The sequence below is a fragment of the Rhinolophus sinicus genome, chromosome 2 (assembly GCF_057876585.1).
Source record: "Rhinolophus sinicus isolate RSI-liver-muscle chromosome 2, RSI-T2T, whole genome shotgun sequence".
Classification (NCBI taxonomy): domain Eukaryota; kingdom Metazoa; phylum Chordata; class Mammalia; order Chiroptera; family Rhinolophidae; genus Rhinolophus; species Rhinolophus sinicus.
The window spans coordinates 18103708-18131616 of record NC_142502.1 but is presented as its reverse complement, the minus strand read 5'-3'; the positions used below and the strand labels follow the sequence as shown (position 1 = coordinate 18131616).

The 27909-nt window shown below is 37.4% G+C and overlaps 1 protein-coding gene across 1 annotated transcript in view; it reads right to left on the bottom strand.

The window, feature by feature from the left end:
- The window catches only part of EPM2A (EPM2A glucan phosphatase, laforin), a 116121-nt gene that overhangs the window by 71010 nt on the left and 17202 nt on the right, over positions 1 to 27909 (bottom strand). The gene's annotated exons all lie outside the window — the stretch shown is intronic.

The following is a 27909-nucleotide window of genomic DNA, read 5'->3' as shown; positions in this document are numbered from 1 at the left end:
TTTTTATACGTGAGGAAACAGGTACAGAAAGGTCCAGTAAATAGCCCACAGCAAGGAAGGGACAGAGCCAGTGCTAAAAGTCATCTATTCAGCTTATAGTTAAAGATATATATAATATATAAGTGTGTGTGTGTATGTATGTGTGTGTATATGTGTGTGTATATGTATGTGTATATATATATATATATATATATATATATATATATATATATATATAATTTGATTTCTAATAAGGAAAATCATTTAAATCCCAGCATATTTAAATGAGTTATTCTCTATTAGCTCTTAATAGATAATTTCCTGTCATTTCCTGTAACTAATTTCATCCTTAAGAATGATGGAACACATGAATCATAAGTGGCAATCTAAACTGATCAATGAGTCCATAAGACATAAATATCTTGGTATTTAAAGTGGGTTTAACCTCAGGTCCTAGAAAATGGTCATTTTATGCCTTTATATGCCTATCTTGTTGGTAATGGAAACAGATTTAAGAAGGAAAGGTGAAGCATTTTGCCAGTTATTAAGCTGTGTTATGCTCTTTTTCCTCATTGAGTTCTCCATGTGAGATTTCTTTCTACATTTCAAAGAATTATGATATCTATTAAAGGGATTATTTCTGAAATCCATTTGAAGTCAGATTCTTGATGCTATTAAGGATACGCTGAATTTAGAATAAGCATCAGCTCAGTAGAGTGACATAATTCTAGCAATATATTTTAAAGATCAAATTAATTTGTTTTCTTTGAGTTTCATTTCTAAAGTGCTATCTTGTATATAACTGCAATCTTTCTTGAACAATGGGTAAGTTCAAATTTAGAGTTTCAGGATCCAATTCAAATGTTAATTCTTTCGAAGCCCCCTCTGGGAAAGCTATTATTTAGATTTCTTGTGATTTATGTTTTCTGAAGCAATCTTTCGCTAGTCAATGAGACATCATAAATCTTTCCTTATAATATTGTATATGTGTACACATACCCACTGATGTAAACCATATATCATCCAAATAGTTCAGGGACCATTATAACTATTAGTATATTACTTGTCAGAACATATCTAAGAGTTTAATGTGTCACGTATACTATTTCCAATTTTGTAGAGTAAAAAACAAAAAACAAAACCTTCCAGAGAGAATTTGAATACAGCTTAGAATCTTTTGCATATTGCTGCTGACTTTCCTGGGTTGGAAGATTGTAGGTTAGAATACTTGAAATCCCTTTGAGAATCTGGAGCAATAGAAGGATTTGAGCTGTACCAAGGCTCTGTCCAAAATTCCCATGTTTCTCAACTATTAAAACAAAACAAAACACACATATCCTTTTTTAATACATATAAAAGTCTCCTATCTCCAGGAGATTCCAACAATTCCACTTCCCACTCCATCCCGCCATAGAGAAGTACAGCATTTTCAGTTCATCACCAACAGCCAATTTTGTCAAAGCTTCTTTCTCTGTAATTTATACAATAAAAATAGTAATTTTAAAAAATGCTCTAAGGATAAAATTACCCTGAGGCATACACCTTTTCAAAAGCATCAACCTGCCCTTTCCCTCACACATCCCATCCAACACTCAGCATTGTGAAATCCACACTTCCTCTCACACTTCTCAGTTGAGAACTTCTCCTTAGCAGGTCAGTCAATCCTGGGCTTTCTGTTCAGCAATGACCTCAACTGACTTTTCCTAGGGAAAGTAGAGGGCCAAGCCAGGTGGCTGGACCTCAAGGTTAGAGACACCATCTTAGGGCTTCCTTCAGTTGTAAAAAGATCCTCCCAGGTCTGGGGGAAGCTGAATGGCAGGCTAGTTAACCCCTTTCTCCAAGAGGGTAGAGGGCTTGATAATGCAACTCCTAGGAATAAAAGAGTAGTGACTGGAAGGGATGATTTGAAATTCTCAAGGGAACTTGCAGAGAGTTTGGTAAAAAGAAAAGAGGTTAGCTGAAAGCAGAGCTGGCTCATTTATACTTAAATGGAGAATGGAGACTGAGGTCGGGGAGAAGGACAGGAGTCGGCGGGGGGGGGGGGGGGACCTGACAGGTGCTTTTAAGAAATTGAACACTGTAATTTTCCCTTTGCTTATTTTTCCTAACCATTGAATGTGTTTATATTCAAAATATTTTAAACATAAAACTATTTAGGGGTGCTTGTTTCTGAAATGGGGACAGGAAGTTAGGAAGAAGGTTGGTTGGCAAACATTCTTTTACTCATCAGTTAGTTGAAGAAGAGGCCCCCAGAGAGGAAGGTAAGGGTTAGTGGTAACTGGAAAGGGGGACCTTTAGTGAAACCCCATTGACCTTCAACAGGAAAAAAAAAAAGGATAAATTAGGAGCTAAGAAAAGGTCTTGGGCTTCCTCCAGATCGAGAGCTCTTACTAGGAACTCAGAGATGCTCTGGAAATGCAGAAATAGTTTAGGAGGAAAAAGTGTACTCATATCTTAAGTCATGGAACCAGCCACCTATTCAAAAATATGCACTATGGATGTTATCAAAGTATAATTTTCCCAAATGACTCTCGTATAAATTAATGAAGGAACCAGCAGGATGGTAAAGATGGTTCAAAAAGAATTCAATATACAATGTACATAGACACTGAAAGAATAATAGAAGATAACTAAATTAAATACAAAATTGATTCATGTCCTACTGGACCATAAAACTGTGACCTTTGGGTTTATCTCTTCTACCAGACAGAAATTCACTGGTATGTTTAACAGATACACCCCTGCAAGATGTAATATGGAACTTTGGTGGTTAGGTCCTAGTCAACAGTAAATAGACAAATGAAAGCATGAATAATCTTATAGATAATAATTCTCAAGTGGGCCAGGTGAACACTGCCCCAGCCTGTAGGACATGCAGTGAATCTTGCACCTTAGTCCTAAGTCTGGGAGACTTTTCCTAAACAACGTTTAATAACAATAAAAAGTTCCCATCTGTTGAGTTTCTATCTACCGTGTCTAAGCACCGTACTGGTTTTCTCACATATTTTATTTAATCCTCTCCCTAGTTCTATGACATAGTTATAATCTTCATTAAACAGGAGAAGGACCCAAGTTTTTGAAACATTAACTGATTTGCCTAAAGTCATACAGCTACTAAGTGACAGAAGCAGGATTTCCATCCAGGACTGTCTGACCCGGTGGCCTCTCCAGCCAGCTACTCAGCATACCGCCGTGTAGCTCGTACTCGGTACGAAAGCACTAGGCGGAGCGACAGTGGGGGCTGAAACTCAGCCCACGCTCCACTTGCAAAGCCTTTTGCTCTGAATGCCTTTTCCTTCCCATCAAATACTCCTTAGTCAACCTATACAACAGGGAAAATCTATAGAAAGCCATGGGGGTGGCGAGTACCCAGGGATGACATTTTTCACTACTCCCAGGTCCCCCTAAGGCATTCGATAAGCTGAAGCCCTGACTCCAAAAGTATAAAAACATTGAAATGATAAATGTTTAGACACAGTTTGGCAAATCTCAATATTTTTACTCATTGGGACAGATCCTTAACAAAATTGCTGCTGTTGGCAGGTTACATTTATCAGCCTGGACAAATACAAATGCATCTAACTAGATTCTGAACAGTAGTCTAGACTTTACATACATTCGCTATGGTGACATTGTCCGCCTTTGGGGATCTGCTAAGACCTGGTTCAGCAGGAGCATCACAGGAACTCACCGCCTTTCTGTAGCTCAGGGAACTCGAATGAGTGAGACAGGAAACCAAAATTCTCATGCTTCCTTCCTTGAAAGGAGGCCAGAGAAGGCTAGGATGAGGGAAACAGTTTTCTTAACCTGACTGAACACATTTCGCTGAACACAGTGTCAGCTAGAAATGAGACCCACTGAAGCGAGGGGCTATTCTGTATGCCATCACACAAAACAAGGCTTGCAGAATTTCTCGTCATCCTATGGGAAGCAGAGGGATGGGCGGGGGGAGGAGCTGCATTGGATGGAAGCATTGTAACAACAGTAACTGTTGGTCCTTCTGCTGGCAGTAACCACAGTGACTTAATATCATGAGTCTGTGAGCTTAGAAACGACTGGTATTCTCTGCCGCAGAGGTTACAAAACAGCAGACCATACCTGACAGGTACACATGAACTTTTATTTAAGTAGTTGCCAAAATAAAAATTAAAAATCGGATAATTTCACAAAAAACATCCAAACTTTTGTCCTCTCTTAAAAACCCAGCAGACTTGGCAAGAAGGGGCCGCAGCCTTGAAAGGCACAATAGGCCGAAGCTGGAGGCTGCCTCCCCTTTGGATGGGCTTGAACTCCTGACCTTTAGGTCTCCACCCCGCCCGAATTATCTCCCTGAAATTGAGGCCAAGTTGCTGTTCATCCTTACCCTCCACGAGTTTTTGTGTGTCTGTTAGTTGTTCACAATAGCATTAAAAAGAAAGTAGCAAGGATATGGAGATACTGGAACCCTCATTTGTTGCTGGTGTTGGTGAGAATGTGAAATAGTGCAGCCACTTTGGAAAATGATTTGACAGTTCCTCAAAAAGATTAAACATAGATGTCATGTGAGGTGTCATGCGGGGTCTCAGCTCCAGCTCCCGCATAAGAACGCAGGATATGGTAAGGCCATAAAGGAACACCCACAGAGCCATAGATAGGGGAGTCATACCACTATATTCTCGCTGGCGGCTGGGTTGGAGACACAGGAAACAGGAGCCACACAGTCCACAATCTGCCGTCTGCTTCTCTGTCAACCAACCTCACTTGCTCACTTGCTAAGTGCAATCCACTCTTGCTAGCTCAGCCACAGCAGTTATATCACTGGCTAATGGCTAACAGGTAACAGCTGATGGCCAACCAGTCACAGCTGATGGCCATCTACTACCGGAGCCAGCACCTTTCCACGTGAGGCCGAGAGCCTGGAAACTGCTCTCTGAGACTCTGTCCCTACAATAGAGTCACTATATGACCCAGCAATTTCACTCCTCCATGAGAAGTAAAAACATATGTCCATATAAAAACTTATACATGAATATTCAAAGTAACATCATTCAGAACAGCAAATATTGGAAACAATCCAAATGTCTATCCAACTGATGACTGGATCAATAAAATATGGTATATCCATAACAATGGAATATTATTCAGCCTTAAAAAGGAATGAAGTGCTAATAAATGCTACAACATAGCTGGACCTTGAAAACATCATGTTAAGTGAAAGAAGCCAGTCACAAAAGACCACGTATTGTATGATTCCATTTGAATGAAATGTCCAGAATAGGCAAACCTACAAAGATAGAAAGTAAATTAGTGTCTCCCTCAGGGCGAGGGAGACTGGGGAAAATAGGGAATGACTGGTAACAGTTATGGGATTTGTGGAGGGAGTGTTGAAAATGATCTGCATGTGACTTGTGATGATGGTTGCGTAACTCTGTGAATATGGTAAAAACCATTGATTTGTACACTTTAACTGGATGATTTGTATGGTATATAAATTATATCTAAATAAGGCTGTTTCCAAAAAAAAAAAAAAAAGCAAATTAATTATTACACCAGCTTGTGCAGACTCTTTACATCATTTGAGTTTTGAACCTCTGCTTTTCAAAGGAAAATGCATATAAATCTGATTCCTAAGAATCTAGAAGAGGAAATTTGCTCCCTTTAGCATGTACTAAGGTACTGATTTGCACTTTGCCGTGGTGGATGGGAAGTATAACCTTTTCATTTTTTTCAAATCTTTCAAAAAAAGGCAATTATTTCACACCTGACAATTAATATACAAATATTTTTGAAGTATAGAGCATTAGGTTCTGTGATGAGGAACTCACAAACAAATATGTGATCATTGCCCACAAGGAGTTTATGGTGTAGTCGTTGGAGAGAAATACACATGAACAGTTGAATTACAGCAGACACACAAATTTTTTTTTTTAATTTAACAATACTAAATCACTTGTCACAGAGCAATGACTAACAAAGAGGAACAGTCACCATAAAGGTCAGAAGAGGACTGAGCACCTGGGACCTGGACAGGTTGGGTCTGATATCAGGTCCTGAAAGACTTGAAACCAGAACTTGGAATAGACAAAAAACAACAGAGAGATGGAAATGAGGGGTCACTGGTATTCCAGGTCAGGAAACTGCATTGACAAAAGCAGAGAGGCAGAAAATCTCAGAGCATATCATTTAAGGTAAAGTAACTTTAACAAAGGATAAAGAGTTCAGAAAGTGGTTTTCTAACATAATTATACTACAAACATATATTTTGCCTTAATTACATTTTGGATTAATTATGCACTTTGGCTTATATGCTTCACATATGGCAATTTGAAATTAAAATAATGGATAAAGAGACAAGCATGTTGTGTAGTTCTATAAAGAAGAAATGGAACATAAAAGACAGAAGAAAATGTCTTGGATGTTTAATGTTCAAAGAGAGACTGTCAAACTTGTTGAAATCAAAAGGTGAACCACTTCATACGCCTTAATCCCACAAGAAGAGGTGAGCTGTCATGCTCTTTCATTCACAGCAGCAGAAACTAGTGCATTGTCAGTTATCATCTATTTACTCATTACCTTCAGCAGTGAGTATATGAGCGTACCACTCACAGCTTACTGGGCAAACAATATTAAGTATGGAAAGGCTAATGTAATAATCTCATTCAGTTATCAAACTTTTTGAAGTATAGGTTAAGTATATGAGACTGCTCTTTTCAGTGAATATCTTTGGGATGCAAAACATCCTTTTTAGAAAATGTGATTCATTATCACTTTGAGGAAAAGACTGTTTTTCCAGAATCTTTAATTTTCGATAAATGTTTACCTCTGATATAGTCACTGCAGGGCCACTAAGTTCACCTGGAAAAAAAAATTATGTGGTTTAATTTAGTTTGTAGGTCTCAGGTGGAGTAGCAATTGATTCTATGATTCAATTTAGAAATTCCTGCAGAGAATAAATGAAACCATAATTTATTTACCTAGATTAATGCCTTTAATATCAGTCAATTTCATATAGTTAGTTTACCACATTGCCTGAGTTAGAAAATTCCAAGAAAAAACTATTGTATTTGGAACTGCAGAATTTTAAGAGCCCGAAAGACCTCTGCATTCCATTCCTCTTTGTTTGATAAACAAAGGAAACTGATGCTCTTACAAAACCATTTTCTTTAAGTTTCTCATCTGTTTGTTTTCATCTGTTAAATAGTGGACGTCATTCAAACTGCCTTCCTTTTTAGGCAAGACAGACTCTCATCCAGGATGGAATGGCAGAGATTAGTGTCTCCCTCCAAAGTTTCAAGGATACAGGGGCATGTCTCCATCATAGCTCCACTTAATTCACCAATTCAGCCCTTGCAAAAACCATACGGATCATGACAGACTGACAGCAGACTACATCAGTCTTCCCAGGACTATGATAACTTCCTGACCTTGATCACAACGCAGTCCATAAGAACCTCAATCATCTGAATATCTCTCAGAACCGCACACCAAGCTACTATACTAGATGGCATAATAATTGGAACTAAGGATCAAGACGTTGTAATGCTCTGGATGCCCTAGGAAGGCAAATACACACAGAGTGTTGGGAAAAAATCCCTTCAAAGATTCAAGGGCCTACAACACAGATAGAGTGCTTAGCGATTCAGTGGTCAGGGGAATGCCAGCATATCTTCTTGGGAGTAAAGGACAAGTTATTGTACCTTGCAACTCCTACAACTAAGGAAGACATAGAGACATTAGTTAGCCTCTTTGGATTTTGGAGAACGTATACTAACTACACTTGGGAACTGTGCCTCAAACCCATTCGTTAGGTAATTTAGAGAACTACCAGTTGAGGTTGGGCCCAGAACAAAAGAGGGCTTGGTAGCAGTTCAGCCTGTAGTACAAGTGACATGCTTTTTTGCAACATATATCCCAGCTGATCCCATCAAGATAGAGATGTTCGAGGAAGAGAGTGGTGTTGTGTGGAGCGTGTGCAAACCCTGGCGCAGCTCTCCAACAAAAATTGACAGGAAATTGTGTATGAATATCTCAACTTCTTTGCCCTAAATAAGTTAATTCTGGTGCGTGATTTTTACTGGGTCCCTTGCGTTTCCCTAATGGGATTAAGCTCGTCATCCACAGTGCTAACTGACTTGAAAATGCACCCTATAATATGCTTCTGTTACTTATCTGTTTCCCCACTTCTACTATTTCCCCTCTCAAGTAAACTATAAGATTGAACCAGATTTGCCATTTTTATAGGTAAAAAATGATTGAATATCAGTAGTTTCATGTTCAACTTAATATTTGAACTTGAATCCTTGATTGAGGATCTCCTTTTGGGGCACTCATACTAAGAAAATAAGTTTCACTTATTTTTTGAATTTTGTATAAATGAAACCATACTGCATTATTCTTTTGTAACTTATGTCTTTCACTCAACATTGTCTTTTTGAAATACATACATATCGTGGCCTGTAACTATATATGTTTCAGTGATTTTTGTTTATAGCATGTTTCATCATTTGAATATCTCAAATTTTACTGTTAATGGATAGAAGAGTTATTTTCACTGTGGTCCTATTACAAACAGCGAAGCTATTAACAGCCTGGTATGTACATCTTGATGTATATTTGTACAAGTTGCTTAGGGTATATACCTAGAAGTAGAATTGCTAAACATAAAATATGAACATATTTGTCATGCAGGGTCTCTAGTCTCGCTCCCCTCACAAGAACACAGGATATGGTGAGGCCAAAAAGGAACACCCACGGAGTCATAGATAGGGGAGTCATACCACTATAGTCTCGCTGGCGGCTGGGTTGGAGACACAGGAAGCAGGAGCCATGCGATCTGCAACCTGCCATCCGCTTCTCTGCCAACCAACCAACCAACCGACATAGCCTTGGCAGTCATATCAGTGGCTAATGGCTAACCGGTAACAGCTGATGGCTAATTAATTAGTCACAGCTGATGGCCATCTACTACCCAAGCCAGCACCTTTCCACCTGAGGCCGAGAGCCTGGAAACTGCTCTCTGGGACTCTGTCCCTACAATATTCTATGTGTTCTTTAAAGAATATTCAAAATAGGAAATAATAACCTTTACCAGGGGTGTGATCCAGTGGTTACATCTTGCTAATCTCTACTTCCTACACAGTGTATCTCCAGTGTGAGGATTTAGTTCGATGCAGCGCTGGGTGGGAAAGAAGGCAAAGACATTTTTTTCTTTTTAAAGTGTCTCCTATATTTAAGTAGTGCAATCTCCCTAAGTATTCTCTTTTCTTCAACAAGTAAATAAACCCAATTCCTTTAGTTATTTCTTCTTAGAGTCTATTTCCTATGATTTAATTATTTTCTTCTCTCCCTTCTGGACTGCCTCCAAATTTTTCACATCCAGGATCACCACGTAATTTATTGTTCAAAGCAGGTCAATTTTGAGAATGAAAAGAAGTGTTAAAATCAGTTTTAATTGACTTACAATAGATGTAAACTAGATCCATCCCAGGCAAAGCAAATTGTACTGTTACCGTATTCATGTCACACTTCATGTTTGTGTTCTCAGAGCAAATAAGGAAAATAAGGAATGCTTCTGGAGGACTGGCTCATATCAAATATTAAAGGGCGTGGTTGGATACATGACACATTTCAACTTACAACCCAGTCTCTGAGACTTTATTATGAATTTATTATGCAAAAGTAACAACACATGATGATATCCCTCAACAGGAAGGTCAAAACATTGGTCTCTTAATGGCAATGAGGTAATATTACCTAGGTTTCAACTGTGTCCTTTAGGGAAACTGTTACTGCATATTTGATCTTCAATTTAGCAACAGACACAAATCTTAATGATAATTTAGTATTCAAAGGAGATTGAGCTGGTTGCTAAGTAACGATGGGAAAGAAAGTAAAATAGGGAAAATTTTTACTAACTTCCCTTGTATTTACTGGCTTCAGAAAACAGTTCTCTTTTACATAAGATCTGTTTGACAATTTATACTTAGAAAGTTGAAAGTGCGAAATTTTTCTACAAGCAAAAATATGCAAAACAAAACTATTTTAGACACAAAGAAATTTCAGAGGGTTAGCATTTGTTTATATGAGATCTGACAATTAAGTTGGAGAACTTGTTGCAAAAATATTGCTAAACTTTTTATATCAGAGAGATCATTCATTATGAATTTGTACCAACTGGACAAATAGCTAACTAAGATTACTGTTTGGAGGTGCTAAAAAGGCTGTGTGAAAAACTTAGATGAAAACAACTGGAATTTTTGCCAACAATTCATGGCTCTTGCATCACGACAATGCACCAGCTCACATGGCACTGTCTGTGAGGGAGTTTTTAGCCATTAAACAAATAACTGTATTGGAACACCCACCCTACTCGCTGATCTAGCCCCCAATGACTTCTTTCTTTATCCAAAGATAAAGGAAATATTGAAAGGAAAACATTTTGATGACATTCAGGACATCAAGGCAAATATGATGACAGCTCTGATGGCCATTCCAGAAAGAGTTCCAAAATTGCTTTGAAGGGTGGACTAGGCACTGGCGTCAGTGCATAGCTTCCCAAGGGGAGTAGCTTTGAAGGTGAACATAGTGATATTCAGCAATGAAGTATGTAGCATTTTTTCTAGGATGAGTTCGCAAATTTAATTGTCTGACCTGTACACAACAGTCTATAATACATCTCATTGTTTAGATAAGCAAAAAATCTGAATAAAAAAGCAAAATATTTCGGTAAAAGTCTAACTGATTCATAAATACTTAGATTTTCTCAAATAGTTTGGTAATAACAATAGAAGAGACTATTTAAAGAGAGCTACCTTGTGGCGGTTCCACTATGGTTACACCGTCTAATAAAGTCCCCTTAATTTTGTTAACTAGAAATTATTATTTCATTTTCCTGGTTAAAATACTGAAGCCTAAGTGGTGAAGTAAATTTTTTCTGTGTTCCGAGTTAGCAGTGGTTGAGCTGATATTTGAACTGAAGGTTATTTGACTCAAAAGGCCTCATATTTTTTATAAAATATTCAGAGGCTTCAAATTTATTTGCTACCTCGTAAAAGATGCTACAGTTCAAATGACATTAAATTAATTGAGACAGCAAATATACTGGTGAGGATATTAAGTTATGAAAAAAAAGTCAAAAGAGATTTGGAGGCCTAGTTTAAGAAAAGAAGCTGTACCTTCTTTGAAAATATATCACTAAACTAAAAATAAATTTAAATTTATTAATATTTAAGCACCCAAGAAATTGACTTAAGCTAAGAAGAAAAAAAAATACTATTTGAAAATATTGCATTTCATTCATTCTTGGGAAGTCAATTTAAACAATGTCAATTTAGAAACAAATATGTAACAATTAATACAATAATGTCAGTAAGTAGGAGGAATTTAGCTCCCAAATCCACAGAGGTAAGATATTTGTTCTGGTTGACTCTTAAGTCCATCCAATTTTTGCTCTAACACAAGTTCACTTTGGTAGATGAATTTTTAGCTCATTTTGTGTGAGTTTGATACTATTCTGAGGCAGAAAACTTGAAACCACTGGAAAAATGCTCCTGTGTAACCTAACCTTCTCAGATGCATTGAAAATAGAAGTTTCAATAATTACTATTTTTTTCATTGTTTTTCTCATTGCCCATTATGCACAGGAATATTTTTCTCTTCCATTTTCTCCTTTCTTTTTAATTTTAATAAATTAATCACCATTTTCCTCTAATCTTCTTACCCTTTGGCTGAGCCAGGATAGCTATTTTTCCTTCTTCACAGCCTATCAAAAGTGATTCTTTACTGGGAAGAAAAGGTAATGTGTTAAAGATCTATATTTATTAAAAACTTTAGCCCTGCTGAGAAAAAATACAAAATTAACTACTATGGTATAAGAAAAATTTTTTTAATAGTCAAATTACATATAAGTTATATAAGTTCCCAAATGTAACACAAGCCATATCTTCAGTGGAAAATATTAAAAATGTCAAGATAATTTCCTAGTGACTCTAGATATGATTCTTTTATTGCTAGCTAAGCTAAAAATAACAAATGAAGGGAACTCTGGGCAACATTACTAACTTAGTGTACCAAAATCAAGAATGATAGATTTCTGAGAAACTTATATTATTCTAAAAAGAGATGCTAGGTCACATTTTTCTTGATTTCTGAAAATTCCAAAGTAATAAACTTAATTGTATAGTTCTGCAAAAGGAATATTGTTTCAATGCCTCACCAGTGAAGATTTGATTTTGATGACTTTTAAATTTGGTTAAATTACAATATCATAAGGTTTGGGATTGTCAAATCCTGAAAAGAATTAGTGAGTTATTTTTTTCAATAAAATGGCAAAAACATGCTCTGTTTAGTATATGTGTGTGCTGATTAATAATAATATAGAAGAAAAATTAACCAAAGATAATAAATAGTAACCTTTCAATGTAGCGTGGCTGTGTGTGTGTGTGTGTGTGTGTGAGTGTGTGTGTGAGTGTGTGTGAGTGTGTGTGCGTGTGTGTGTGTGTGCATTTAGGAGCACAGTGAGCCTGGGGATGGAGGGCAGAGATCACTTTAGTTATAGGAAGAAGCAGAGTTGATCAGCCCCAAATCACAAGGACATAGACAGGAACAGTGGTCACTAGGAAATTACCTCAGTGGGAAAAAAATGACAGGAGGATATCTAATGTTTAAACTAAAAACACAGGTAACTTACTGACTTACAATGCTTAAGTCTGGGTTTAAAAGTATTCACTAAGCATCAGCTAGGTACAAAGCCAGCATATCGAAGCACCAATATTCATCAGAAATGCAGAAGTTTTAATCATGGTTACCACTTATAATTAGTTCAAACTCTGCTTCTATTTCTTCAGGGGTCACAGGAAGAGAAAAGGATTCCTCTAGGGGTCAGCAAACTGGTTCCCTGCTTTCATAAAGGAAGTTTCTTGGGACGCAGGCAGGCCCACTGTGTAGTGTCTATGGCTGCTTTCGCACAACAGCCGAGTTCAGTAGATGCAACAGAAACCAAATGGCCTCCGATCCTAAAATGTTGACTATCTTATCCTTTAAGAAAAGGTTTGCTCATCGCTAGTCTAGACCAGGGTTTCTCAACCTCAGCACTTCTGGCATTTTGAGCCGCATAGTTACTTGTGGGGCTTTCCTGTGCACTGTAGGATGTTTAGCGGCATCAGTGGCCTCTACCCACTAAATACCAGCTGCAGTTGTGCCAACCAGTATGTCCCCAGATGTCATCAAATGTCCCCTGCGGGGTAATACCACACCTCATTGAGAAGCACTGCGCTAGACAAGTACTAATTTTTCTAAACTTCCTACAAATTTCTGACACAAATTGCTCTTTTATGTCAACCTACATAGCATCATATGAAGAAGTGAACTTGAAGACATTTTTATTGAAAATATAATCACAAGGGAAATTGTACAAGCTTTCACCTCTACCTCTACCCAGCAAAACATACCTGGACTCATACACTCATACTGCGTGTCAGTCCTCCTGGGTAAGGCTCACTCCTCCATCGCTACATGATCTCTCCTCCTCTCATCTACTCAAGGGCATCACTGAAGCAATTCTCCCCTCTCTCCCCTGCGTCCCCAATTTTTCTGTCTTCACTGGATCACTTATGCTACTATTGCATCTTAAGATTCACCAGTTAAACCTATTTTTCTCACATCTTCTACTTACTGCTCACCTTTCTTTGATATAATTTACAGTATATCTTGATGGAATGGAATCTATATGGGAGGTGCTTCAGTTCCTTTGGTTCTCAGAGAGAGACATTCATGAGACAGAGAAACATTTTCCTTACTCATTGACTACTTTTTATAGCCTAATCTGAATGCTTTCTCTGCTTTGCCAAAGCCTAAGGTTTCCTCTTTGAATATTCTAGTTTGGGATGGACCAGAGACTGAAGGGATTAGTAGGGAAGGAGTGTGTGTGTGTGTGTGTGTGTGTGTGTGTGTGTGTGTGTACCAGTAGGTGAAAAAATTTGGAGAAAAGAGAGAAAAAATTTCCCTTTGCCACATATGTACTATAACATAAAAATAAATACTTATTTAAGTATCTATTTATCTAGAGATTTTTAAGCATCAAAAAGTTTTAAAACTTATCAAGCACAAATGTGATAAGTTTACATTACAATCACATTGCCAGCTCCTGACAATGGAGAGCTGCTAATTCATTTCCATTGGGATACTTCTCTGTACTTATCTATAGCAAACTCTCTGTGACACTCAAAACTTGCTTCCTACATCTTCCCTTATACTATTTCCTCCTACTTTTCCTTTCAGTTTTTGGGGGCAGCTGACTTTAACCAGACTTCCAAGGGCATGGACCACATCTTACTCGTCTTCCCATTACCAAGTTCAGTGCGTCATCTAGAGAAGACACGCAAATATTTGTCAGATGAATGAATAAATGCTCCTTCTCCATCTCAGGGCTCTTCTTTCACACCAGGGCACACCAGCATTTCACCCATGGGCCTCTTCTCCACTCAAACTGGACAATCACATTTACTTCTCACCTGTAGGCAAACCAGATTTGATGACTTCCAAATCTAATCCTCTTTTCAACTCCATAGTGATTGGCCTAATTACCTTCCAGTTAACATCTCCCGGATGGTCTGCAAGTACCGCAGTTGAACTCTCCTCACCTTCCCTTTCCAAAGCACTCCGTTAGATCTACAGGAATGTTGCCCTGATCACTTGTTAGCAGCGCCAGTGCGGAGGCTGCCCCAGCACTGCCCCTAAGAGGCAGGAGAGAAAGATGGAATCCAGAGAACTGGTCAGAGGCAAATATTTCAGTAACCTAACCCTTGCACTGTCCTCCAGTTCTCAGTTCCTATGTCTCTTATAACTAATTTGATATTAATGCCCCAAATTCAAAGTTTGACAATAATGCACCATTTAGAGTTCCTCCCTATACAAGCATCATTTCCACTCACTGGCTTTCCAGAAATGTTCGGTGGAGTGGGAGAGAAAGGAGAGGATGTTAGAGTCAACGTGGAGAGAATGGCAAATAACCCAAGTGTATTTCTGTGCCACACTCATTATTAATGGGTGACCATCACTGCTGAACAGTTTACTGCTGCATGATTATGAATTATTGAAAGTGCTTATGAGTTGTGATGCTGTAATCAGTTTTGTTTTATTTTAATTTTATACATGGGTGAATTTTTAATGCAGAAGAAAGCAAAGATAAATGAGGAAATTGTGAGTGGTAGGTCTACTCTGCAGCGCATACAGGAGATTAATGCTCAAACATTTCTGTTTGTAACAACACACAATGTTGCTCAAATCACGAGCCGACCAAATAAAGCATGGGTGAAAATTTCAAAACCCTGTTTAGGTTAATGATACTGAACTCTGTGAATTTTATATATTATACATTTGAAATTGAAGGATAACTTATGCCATAAAAATCACCCCTTTTAAGTGTAAAATTCACTGCTTTTTAGTACATTCACAAAATATTTTCACCACCTCAAAAAGAAGCCTCATGCCCATAAATAATAACTCCCCATATTCCTTTTACCTCAGCCCTTGGAAACCACTAATCAACTTTCCTTCGCTATGGACTTGCCTATTCTGAACATTTTGTATAAATGGAATGATGTAATATGTAGCCTTTTGTGTCTGGCTTCTTTCACATAGCACAGTGTCTTAAGGTTCCACCAAGTCATAGAATGCATCAATTCTTCATTCTTTTTTTATTGCCAAATAACATTGCATTGTATGGATATACCACATGTTGTTTATTCATTGGCAAACAAAGATGATGTCCAACTGAATGAGGGCGGGTCCTAAATTCAATGAAAAATGTCTTTATCGGAAGAGAAGAGGACCCACAGACATAGACACGGAAGGAGCCCATGTGATGCAGAGGCAGGGACCCGGTGAGGCGGCTCCGAGCCAAGGAATCCCAAGGGTTGTCAGAAACCACCAAAAGCTCTGAAGAAGCAAGACAGCATTCTCCCCTAGAGACCTGAGAGGGCGTGTGGCGCTCCTGACACCTTGATTTCCAGCTTCTAGACTGCAGAACCATGAAAGAATAAATTCCTATTTTTTAAGCCACTCAGTCTGTGGTCATTGGATATGAAAATCCTAGGAAACTAATACATCATCTTAATTTATCACAATCTGGTTCAGATTAACACCAAGTAATCTATAGAAAAGCTGTGCTCTTATATATCTCCTTTCCCTCCCTTTCCATTGTGCTGTTATTATTGCACAAATAACATCTTTATACATTGTATGCTCATGAACACAGACTTACAATTATTGCTTTAGACATTTGTCTCTTAGGAGAAATAAGAAGTTACAAGCAAGAATTACATTTATACTGTCTTTCATATTTACCTAGGTAGTTACCCTTGCTAGTACACTTTATCTCTTCTTGTGGATTTGACTTACTATCTAGGTTCTTTCTGAAAGGTGCACTCTTTCTCAAAGGTCCGTGTGTGTGCGTGTGTGTGTGTGTGTGTTGGGACATGACTTCATTAGAGCCTTCTTGCACAAAGCCTCCAAGTCAAACAGATCTAAGGGAAAGACCTGTATGCAGGTCTTTCCTAAGTATGCATACAGCCCTGTGTGTGCACATAAATTTATAGATTCCCAATTATGTGTCAGAGCTTTACAAAGCCCCCTATGGACATCGCGGTCCTTAGCTTTTCCTTTTAAATTTTTTTCATTAAACTATTGTTTGCCCTACTGTCTCACATAGCTGCAAGGTTAAACAACTACCACTTATTATTTTCAGTAAATGCCCCTGGATGAAGGCTGTTCACATTAGGTGAGCTGTGAATCAGGTCAAATAAAGACATGCATTACAAGTAGAGTTTTCCAGGAAACTGCCAGATGAAATCATTACATTTCTCTGAGAATGAGTCTTTGGAAAACCTTTAAACCCATTCTGACCCCTTTGATTGCTGCGAAACTGCTGGTTTTCAACACAATTGCAAGCTGTGGGTTTTCAGGCTTTCCATGGAGCTTGAGAGAGGGAGATGAGATTGAGGTCAGTTAAAATGCCACAACGCTTGCTCCTCTTACTGAGATACAGCCATTTTTCTTGAATAAATATTCCCTGGATTGTTACAAGTCTTTGGTTATTTTCCTGAGTTTTGAAAAAAAGTTCGTTTTGACTATATTTGCCAGTATTCTCATTGCTTTTATGGCGAAAAGGTTACTTGAGGTCCTTACTCTGCCATTCGCGATAATGTCACCCCCATATTTTGAAATTTTAAATAATGAAATAAATTTATTTATGTTTATTATTTCACTAGTACATATTACTTAGAAATTATATTTATTTTGTGAATGACAAGGTCTCTTGCTTTTCTTCTCTCTTTCCTGATGCTCTTCAATTTTACCATTTCATTGTTCACATGAATCTTTACTAGAAAGAGGAAAACAAAAGCAAAGGATATAAAACTCAAATTGACCTTCCACTTTTCCTAAGTTGCTGTGGTTAAACATTTCATGAAGATCGAGTTGAGGCTGATGACTGAATGAGAGAGAGATTTGAATCAACTGGAGGTATAGTTTTTCATGTTATTTGTATCCTCTGTCATTATGTGTTTTAAAAAGTATTAAAAGTACCATAAGTACAATACCTGTTAAGATGTAATCTAATCAGAAAGGGTTAACTCGATTTAATTTCCAGTATTCAGGTAATACCAGGGATACAGAAAAAAGCTAAATGATGAAGCAATCAGACAAAGGCAGGAGATGGTTCTCACAGAAATCTTCAATCAGTCGGTATCATAAAAAAGGGTTGTACTAGTTTAAAAGACACTTGTAACACAGAACAACCAGATGTACTATGTGGGCTTGGATTAGATACTGCATTGAATAAGCCAATAAAGAACATTCTGCAGAATAACTGGAAAATATTGAATATGGCCTGGGCAGTAGGTGTGATAAAAATTTACTGAAATTTTCTATTTTCCAAAATAGAAATCATTGATTGGAAAAAGTAACTCACAAAACAATATTTACACTATGGCATCATTTGGGTAAAACAAAATATGTTTAGAAAAACTTTAGAAATATAAAAACTGAAGTATTAAGTGTGATTACCATCGGGTGATAATAATTTAATGCTAATATTTTTCATTTTTATCTGTATTATCTATTTTCTTATATCTAACATGTGCTACCTGTTTAACATTTTAAAACACCTGCTTCTTAGCATAGCATTTTTATCTCATGTTACCACATCAACAATAGATTTTTGATGGTGTTCACTTTCAAAACTTCCCATGAATATACCTAGATTATTCATGATGCATTTTCTCTTTAGCGCATCAGCGAGACTGACTCTTTATTCATTCCATTATCCCTTTTGGAAGCATAATCTGCCCACACAGATTTTAAAGCAATATTTTAAAGCAATATTTCAAATAATTTCAGGCATCTTTGTTACTAGCCGAAGAACTCACTTCATTTGTAAGCAGTTTGGCAACCTTGGCCCATCTCATAAAATGTTTGATTTGAAGCCAGTCTCTCAGGGCTTCTACCCCATGTGACCAGTGTCCAGGCTTCCAGTGTCCCTTTCTGGCGACAGACACAGATACAGCAACAGCTCTCAACAGCCTCACGAAACGTTAGCTTCCCTGTTACCCATTTTTTGGGGAGTGACTAACGAACTGAGCTAGATCTTAGTTTCCTATTTGTAAAATGAGGATAAAGCTGTACTCATTCAGGCCCAAAGACTTCAAGTCATCTCGGTCTCCTCTTCTTCTCTTATGCTTTGCTGTCTCCACTGCTAAGCCCCTGGCTTAAATCATCCCCTCCTGTGCCTGGACTGCTGCAAGAATCTGAACGGAGGTGTCCTTGCTTCTATCTCCTGTGCCACGACAAGCTCCACTCAGTACAGAGAATGAGGAAAGTCACATTCAAAGCCATGTAATGACTCCCCGTTTCACTAAAAGTAAAAGCCAGTCTCACGAAAACCTTCAAGGCTCCACATGATCTGGTCTCCCACTAGTGCTCTCAGCTGCTCTTACTACTCTCCCCATCACTCCTTCCTCTCCGGCCACACTGTCTTTCTTGCTATTCGTTGAAAATACTCAGGCACACTTTTGTCTAGGGGCATTTGTGCTTGTTGCTGTCCCCTGCCTGGAACCCTCTTGCCTGAATCTCCACTTTGCAAACGTCCTCATCTTTGCTCAAATGTTGTCTTCTTAAGGAGGCTTCTTCTGATCCCTTTTAAAAATTACAAGCTGCCTCTCATTCCCTCCTTCCTGAATCCTCTTTCTCCTAGCTTTTCTTTATTTTCCACAGCATTTCCTTTCCATAGCATATCTTTTACCAGTGATAAAAGAGAACGTTTCCTAAAGATAAAAAAAAGTCAGTTCATCAGGAAGACAATAATAAAGGAACATACACTGATTACGAGTTATAAAATACCTGAAGCAAAAACTCACAAAACTGAAAACAGAAATAAATCCACAATCATAGTTGGAGCTCTGAACATCCCTTCTCAATCATTGATAGGGCAAGTGCAAAAGAAATCAGTCAGGATACGTAACATCTGACTGACATTTACTAAATGGGATAGCCCCAACTGCAGAACCCACATCCTGCTCAAGTGCACACGGATTTTTCAAGAGGGGCCACAAGCTGACCCACACAATAAAAGTCATGATACATTTCAAAAGGTTGAAATCATAGAGTATATTCTCTGAACACAATGGAATTAGAAATCAGTAACAACTACTATCTATAAAATTCTCTTAATCTGGAAATTCAATAACTTTTAAATAAATAAGAGGAAGAATCAGAGGGAGAATCTGAAAATATTTTGAACTGAATGATAATGAAATACAACATATCAAAATATATGGGGTGTAACTGAGGCAGTGATTAGAGGGAAATTTATATCTTTAAATGCCTATATTATAAAAGGAAAAAGGATTTAAAAGCAATCATCTACTGTGTTGTACACCTGAAACTAATATAATATTGTATGCCAACTATAATTGAAAAATTATGTTTATATCCATAAATATATAAACATCTAAATATATATAATATACAAATAATATATAATATATATAAATAATATGTAATATATATTATATATAAAATAAAATAAAATCAACTTTCCACAGTAAGAAGCTGGTAAAGAGCAAATTAAACAAGGTAGAAACAAAGGAAGTAATGAGAAGAGGCAAAAATCAATGACATGTAATAGACAAACAAGGGAGAAAATTAATGAAGGCAAAGTAGGTTCTTTGAAAAAATTAATAAATGCATAAACCCCTATCAAAAGTAGTAAAGAAAAACAACAAAAAAGAATAAACAAATGACCAATACCAGCAATGAAACATGGGCCCTGACTGCAGATCCCGTAAACACTAAAAGCACACACACTAAGGAGTCACTTTCCACCGAAGTGCTACCCTGGTCGCCCCTCTCCTTGTCGTGTCTCCCCTCTGCTGTCCTTACAGCATGTGACGCTCCCCACCCTTTGCAGCTGCCAAAGCAGTCCGCAGGAATGTTCTCTCACCTAGACTACATTGCCACTAGACAACATAGCCGCATGCATGAATTTGGGGCATAAAATTCTCCAACTCATCACATACTTTCGAAGCCTCCTAATTCATCAATGTTATATCATCAGGGCTATTATTCGAATTTTAAACTGAAAGTTAATTGGTGTTCTCTGTGGCTCAGACCCTACCCTTTCCTTGAGTTACATTCAAGGAAACAAAGCTCATGGGCCAAAGTGTCTTTAGAACAAGAATTTCGCGCTTGATTTATCTTTTCCAAAAAACAAGGATTCCACATCATAAGCTACATCGACAGTGCTCAAAACAACCTTTTCTCTCCTCCCCAGGTCTCTTTCCCAAACTTTCCCTCACTCCCCAACTCTGGTATCTTTTTTTCCATGCCTTGCATTTTTGCCCACTACTACTCCAGCAAGCATCCTTGAGAGAAAATCTTGCCACCATTTCTGCATCACACGGAACCACTATGGAAAAGCTACAGCATCTGATACCTTCCTCACCTCCCTTAACCCCAAACACAGAGGCCTTCAAGAATGTAATTCTTTTATTCTGACTCCATTTCTCTCAAGCAATTCTTATGAAAATTTTCTGGAGAAAGAATTCATTACTTTTTTACTCTTTCCAATTTGAAAAAAGAAAAAAAAGCAGAAGACAATTCTGATTTTGAATTGGCCTTCGTTTTTAATACTCAGGGGGTTTTTGTTAGACAAATATAAAGAAGGGAGGAGGGACTATCAAATTTGGAAGTTTCCCAGGCATTTGGGGTAGATTTCAATGGACATGATTCTCCCATATACACACCCTCATTTGCAAGATGACTTTACTGCTCCTCCTTTTGAGAGGTCGTCTACTTCTGCATCCCATGAGGCTTGAGGTTGGCCATTTGGAAAATGGGACATTAGCAAATGTGACAAGCAGCGGCTTGGAAAGGGCTTGCATGTTGGGGCTTATTCCTGCTGTTCTTGCTACCACCATGTAAATAAGCCTGGGCTAGCCTTATGGATGATGAGAGACGTGGCCTAATCATTCTCATCACCCCAGCCAATACCCTGCCAACTGTCCAATGTGTCAGAAAGTCTGTCTTAGGTTATCTAACCTCCAGCTGACCCATCAGCTGACCATGGATGTGTGAGCCAAGCAGGCAGAGGTCAGCCAAGCCAGGCCAGACCAGAATAGCCCAGCCCACTAATCATGAGCTAATTAAACTTGTTCCAAGCCATGGCGTTTGGGGGTGGCATGTTATGTAGCAAAAGCTAACTGAAACAGCAATGAAAGTATTCATTTCTTATGATTAGTTCAACAGATACCGACTGAGGCCATCCGTGTGTGAGGCCCTTGGCTAGGTACAGGGATCCAAAGTCAAATACGACAGGGTTTTGCCCTAGAGGGGCCCCCACCCTGGTAAGAGTGTACAGATACTAGCACATCAGTAATGGCAGTGAGGTCGGTGAATGACAAAAGGTATGATCCAAAAAGAAAAATGGGGACATAGGTGACTCATTGGTTTGGGATGGTCTAGATGACATCAGAATTGGATCCTCCGCAATTAACTGAAGTTTACCAGCAAATAAGTTGGGGGAGGGCATTCTAGTCAAAGGGAAAAGCCTATGTAAAGGCTCAGAAACAGAAAAGAATATAAAGTGTTGTAGCCCGCAAGGGTGTGAAGTGATGGTTAAGAAAATATGGTTCTCGCTCTCGGACATACATGTAAGGAATGTGAAATTTATTATGCAGATATTCCAGCAGACGGAAAAGAACTTGGCTTCCTGTTCAGCACACCGGTTCCACTACATTCCACCCAACACACAGAGAATTTCTGGGAAGTTGGTTTTCCTTCTACTCGGACTTGTAAGGAAAGAGGTTACGTACATTAAGGGAGATCTTGACCCCCGCCCTCCTCCAAAGACGGCAGACTTACAATGCAGTCTTTGCTCCGAAAGGCAAGGAGAAGACACAGATGTTGAAGCCAAAACAGGCTAGAGAACATTTTTTTTCTTTTTAGTTATTTATAGCTAACGTTGGTATTAAAAACCCTGATGTGTTTAATCTTCTGTAAACTGATTTATAAATGATTTTTCTAATGAAAATATTTTGAAATGGCATTTACCCACCACACAAATGACTATTTAAAATGTGGGTAAATGAATGTTGTATGTTCTTGCTTTTGCACTATTAAAACAGCAAGGTGCTCTCATTTTGCACTTTAAAAAATAAACAACAAAAAAGAGAAAATATGATTCAAATAACTTATTTGGAAAGAAGTCTTAACTATTGTAGAAATATCACAAAATGAAGAAGAAATCCCTAAAGTGAAAAATCACAACAAACTCGTCAGAGTACAAATTATCACATTTCCCTTCCTCCCACTCTTTGACTTTGGACCCTGTCGCAGTAAGTAAAGCTATTGATTGGTGTGCAAGTCTCCTCTTACGGACTCTGTGTTTATCCTGATAGTAGTTTAGTTCACACCATCAGCCCCATTCTACTTAAGACTCATTTAATTATACTTAATGTCCTTCAAGTTGGAGCACACACACACCTAAATTGGCATATATCTCCCCAATGATATGAGAGGCAGTTATTTGCAAAGCAATTTAACTGTTTCTTTTTACATTGGTTTTAATGAATAACTTTCCAAAGTCAGCTGCTAAGAACAAAGTGGAAAAATAATTGTTTTAAAGTACAGGTATCCCCCACTTTTTGAAAGTTTGTGTTATACCACTTTAGTTTTACACAAGACCCATGTTAGTACCTGTTTCCGCTAACCAAAAGAAATCTGAAGAGGATTTTCACTTTTATGAAAAAAAGGGAAAAATGACAATAGCATTGTGTTGCATAAGCCCTTACAGACATGTATAAACCACTGTGTTCCATTGTCATATATTTAAAGAGAAATTGGACAGTCTTTTTAGTAAGTGAAAACTGTACATACAGTATTTTTACTTTTACAGGCTGTGTATTGATCATTTTACCATGATAGTGTTATTTTAGGTTGTATGTATTATTTGCTATGATTTGGTAGTATGTTATTTTTTGGATCTGGGAATGCTCCAACATTTTTCCATATAAATTAATAGTAATTGCGTCTTCACCTCAGCTGGTGAGAAAGTTCTCATAGGAACCTCTACTTTTGGATAGCAGGGGAAATCTGTAATTTCCTCTTACCAAGGTAAATCATAAAGGTAAATTTAATTAATAAACGCATTCAAGTAATAAACTACTTATGTTCATGTGTCTTTTACTGTCTCAAACATATCTTTAAAGTGTTTAGGGAAGAGTTATGTGAAGAACCATTTAAAGTAAACCTCCGCCTACAGTTCCTTCTCTGGAACTTGGCCATTTGTTCATGTCCCTGGCACAGTAACCCGGTCAACAGTAGGAGGAGGAGGGGGGAGGAGGAGGAGGAGGAGGGGGAGAGGGAAAAGGGAAGGGAAAGGAAGGAAGCAGTAGTAACTCCTGCATAACTTTAGGCATGTCACAACCTTCCAGAGTCAAGCCTAGAGTGTCTGGCCTGAGTGCTCAGTAAATGCTTGTTGAATGAACAAACACTCTCCAAATATAAAATGAGAAATTAAATGATCATTAAAGTACCTACCAATCCCAAGATTCAAATGTTTTTCCCATGAGACAACACAAAAGAATACAAAACGTGCACATTAGTTCAATTTATTAATTTAGTCTTATCCAACATATCATTGTACTTGCTGTTTAAAAGGAACACAAAGTATAAAACTGTAAAAATAATCCTGAAAAGTATTTACATTTTTTTGCAAACTGTGATATTAAATATGGACCTTTAAAAAGTGTAATTGAGATGTGCCACAAGTCATCGTAAGAAGACGTAAAAGGTGAAAACTGAACATTGACATTGAAGCCAATTACCCAGTTGCACAATTCAGTGGCATTTAGTATGTTCACAACAGTGTGCAATCAACCATCTTGTTCTAGTGTATTTTCATCCCTGGAAGGAAACCAGTACCCATTTAAGCTGTCACTTCCCACTATCCCCTCTTCCCCAGCCCCTATCAACCATTAATCCGATTTCTGTCTTGATGGACTTGCCTATTCTAGATATTTCATATAAATGGAGTCATACAATATGTGGCCTTTTGTGTCTAGCTTCTTTCACTTAGCATGTTTTTCAAGAAATATATTTTTCCGTTCACATTTAAGGAAAGAAAAACTATTAAAGTAAATCATGAAAAAAAGAAGACACCTCGGAAACTAAATAATATCTGAGGTAAGTGAGTGAGTCAGTGCAATTACCTTTCAGAATGCAATTCAAGTTTTCAGGACTGAATGGTGCTTAAACACTGATCAAATAACAACACAGATTTGTAACAATAGAAATGCAGCATAAAAATCTTTAAAATTCATGCCCACCAAACTATCAATCATTAAAACCAATTTATTTTTATACATCACAGCTTTCATTGCAAAGCTACTGGAATGTTGTAGGGAATCAATACTATTCTCCATTTCCAATCTCGTTCTAATACAGGTAACAATTTTTAAAAGTTATCAATTGATATAAAAGACATCCAGTTGACATAATTAAGTATTCACTGGGTAATTCTTCTCTTGAACAGATGTAATACTTATTATGGTTTCCATTTCTAGTTTGATTTCTTTTAATCAAATAATGTGGTCAAACTTGAATGATGACACTTGTTTTTCAATACTACAGATTTGTGAGCTGCCTTTTAAAAGAAGCTCAAGACGTTACTTAATCAAACCTACACTTACTGGCCCAAACTGCTAAACGTAGGCTGATTAGCAGAACAAGTTTTTTAAAAAAACTATGTACTTCATCCAAGTTTTCTGATCTGATCACCTGGTCAGAAAATTTAAGTCATGGTATAAAAAAGAAATGACAATTAATAGGGCAAGAAGGATTTCAATGAAAAAATAATCTAGGATAGCAAAGGGTAGGATCTCCATTTTTCAACTTCAATCTTTTGAGCAATAACAAATTATTGCTGTTTTTCAGTTTGCTTTAGAAATGCTTTTCTTCACAGTACAGAATAGAGACTTCAGTCGAGCATGTCAAAGATAAAACAATTATAAAATAGGAGATCCATATCAGTTGAGTTTTATGGTACTTCTATAAAGCATTTCATGAATCATCTGTGTAACCCAATTTTTTTTTGTAGTTTCTTAAGTCACTCCCCACATAATACATTGGAATGTCAAACATTCTGAATACAAAATGTCAGTTTTGAAATGTTCTAAGGTGAAAAAAGCACAAGCTGTACCTCCATTAATACACCTCAAGATGTATTAAAATCTACTTGGCCAATTTATAGATATTATACATGCAAATATACATGTAAACAATGAATTTATAGAACTCCACCATTCACAGTTGCAATAAAATACCTGTAAAAACGCAGCAAAAGACCCTAGTCTTTGCAAAGGATTTTCAGAGCAACATGTCATACTTAGAAGTTAACTATGTTGTTTCTTATCGGTATTATTTAATAATTCTTCCAAAACACTTATTAGGAATCAAATATTCTAGGCAACAATATTTTCCAAAGTAATTTCCTTATATCTAAATGTCCCTTCTCTTTCTGCATTTGTAAAGTAGAAAAGTGACACATCTCTCAAATATCCCCACACTCATCAGTAAGTAAACTTGAGAACCTCAGTTTTCCCAGCCATAAAATCGAAACTTGAAAGGATTTATCTTTTGAAATTCCTTTGATCTTTTAAGAAAATAATTGCATAAAAGGTAACTTTACAAAGAAACCATCCTCCCTCTTCCCTTACTTTTAGAAAGGAGTTTATTCCTTTAGGGTTGGCCTCTACTTATGCATCTCACTTTTTTTGTTTGGAAATCAGATTTAGATTAAATCCTAACAAAACCCAACAAAAACCTAACAAAAATACTGAATTATTTTAAACACAATGGAGATGTCATTGACAAGTTGATTTCCTTTAAAGGCATAACTAATATGCTCTTGCATGTAAGAGAATTAGAGCAGTATTTAGCTAACCAGTCAAACACATTATCAAAGAAATTCTTTCCATCAAAGGCTTTGTCCAGACTTTTGAGAGAATGAGGGCCAATTGCTTTCTTTCCACTGCTATTCTAAACATCCACCTGCAATCACATCACCTTCCAATGCCGTGTGTCATGCGTGAAACAAACACATTTTTTAATGTTTGCAAAATCTATTCCTTAGAAAATTCCAAAAATTAACAAACCCCAATGTCTTTTCAGATTGGAATGCAAAAAACATGAAGAAATGTGTTTTGTTTCTAAATGCCAAAGACTACATTCAAATTACCAGAGGTAAAAATCTGTGATCAATATAGTAACATAAACTACCCTATCTTCAAGTTTTATTGAAAACCCCATTATCTTGAACGTCACAAGCCCAATGTTAAGGGATAGTTAATAACAGCAACAATACTGAAGGGATATACAGCACAGGGTCAAAGACCAAAAAAGACTACACTACTGATGAACCAGAAACTCAACCTTTAAAAGCTTTCATTGATAGGGTTGAAAGGATTCCTACAAATATTTTTGTAGGATTTAATCCAGTATTTGTCTACTTCTATTCTTTATGTCTACTCTTTACTTATCCTAGAAATCTAATACATTCACATGACTCTGCAACCACTAAATAAGAGAATGAATGATGACTAGGCTAAAGGTTAGTGATAATCAAGTTCATTATCTTGAACAGAAGAAAACACTAGTGAAATATTAATACTAATGACAACAGTGAATTCAAAATTACTAGTAAATACTAGTTTTTAAAAAAAGTCCCCAATGTATTTTGTCATATGGCTGCAATAATGAGACAATATATACGTATATAATTTAACTTGACTATTAATAAATTACCATTACTCTTCATTTAATTTTGGATTACACACATATATATACGTACACACATTTACTCACTCCAATAACATATCATTCAGGAGAATAGCTGGCACATCCCAGGCTTTCCTCCAAGTTCTCATACTTTAGTATGAATCAGAACCACATGAAGGCCTTTGTTAAAACAGATTGCTGGTTCCCACCCTAGAATTTCTGAATTATTAACTCTGCAGAGGCCCGAGAATTCACACTTCTAACAAATTGCCAGGAGATGATGATGCAACTGGTCCAGGGACCACCCTCTGGGAATCACTACTATAATGATATGTGAGGCTTAAAAGACAATGAGAGTGAGAGAGGGAGGGGGAGGGGAAGGGGGACGGGGAGGGGGAAGAGGAGAGGGAGGGGGGAGGGAGACGTGTTCTGGGGAAGGAGGCAACAGATAAAAGTGAATTCAGATACTTCCCTCCATCCTGATACTTAGCCTTTATCTTGCTGGTTAGCAAAGACTAAGGCATCAACAGACTTCTCAAATGACAGTTTGTCAACATACCAACCTTTTCATGCTTAAAAGGCTAGACTATTCCCAGTAAAGTTTTAGAAAAACAATATTGC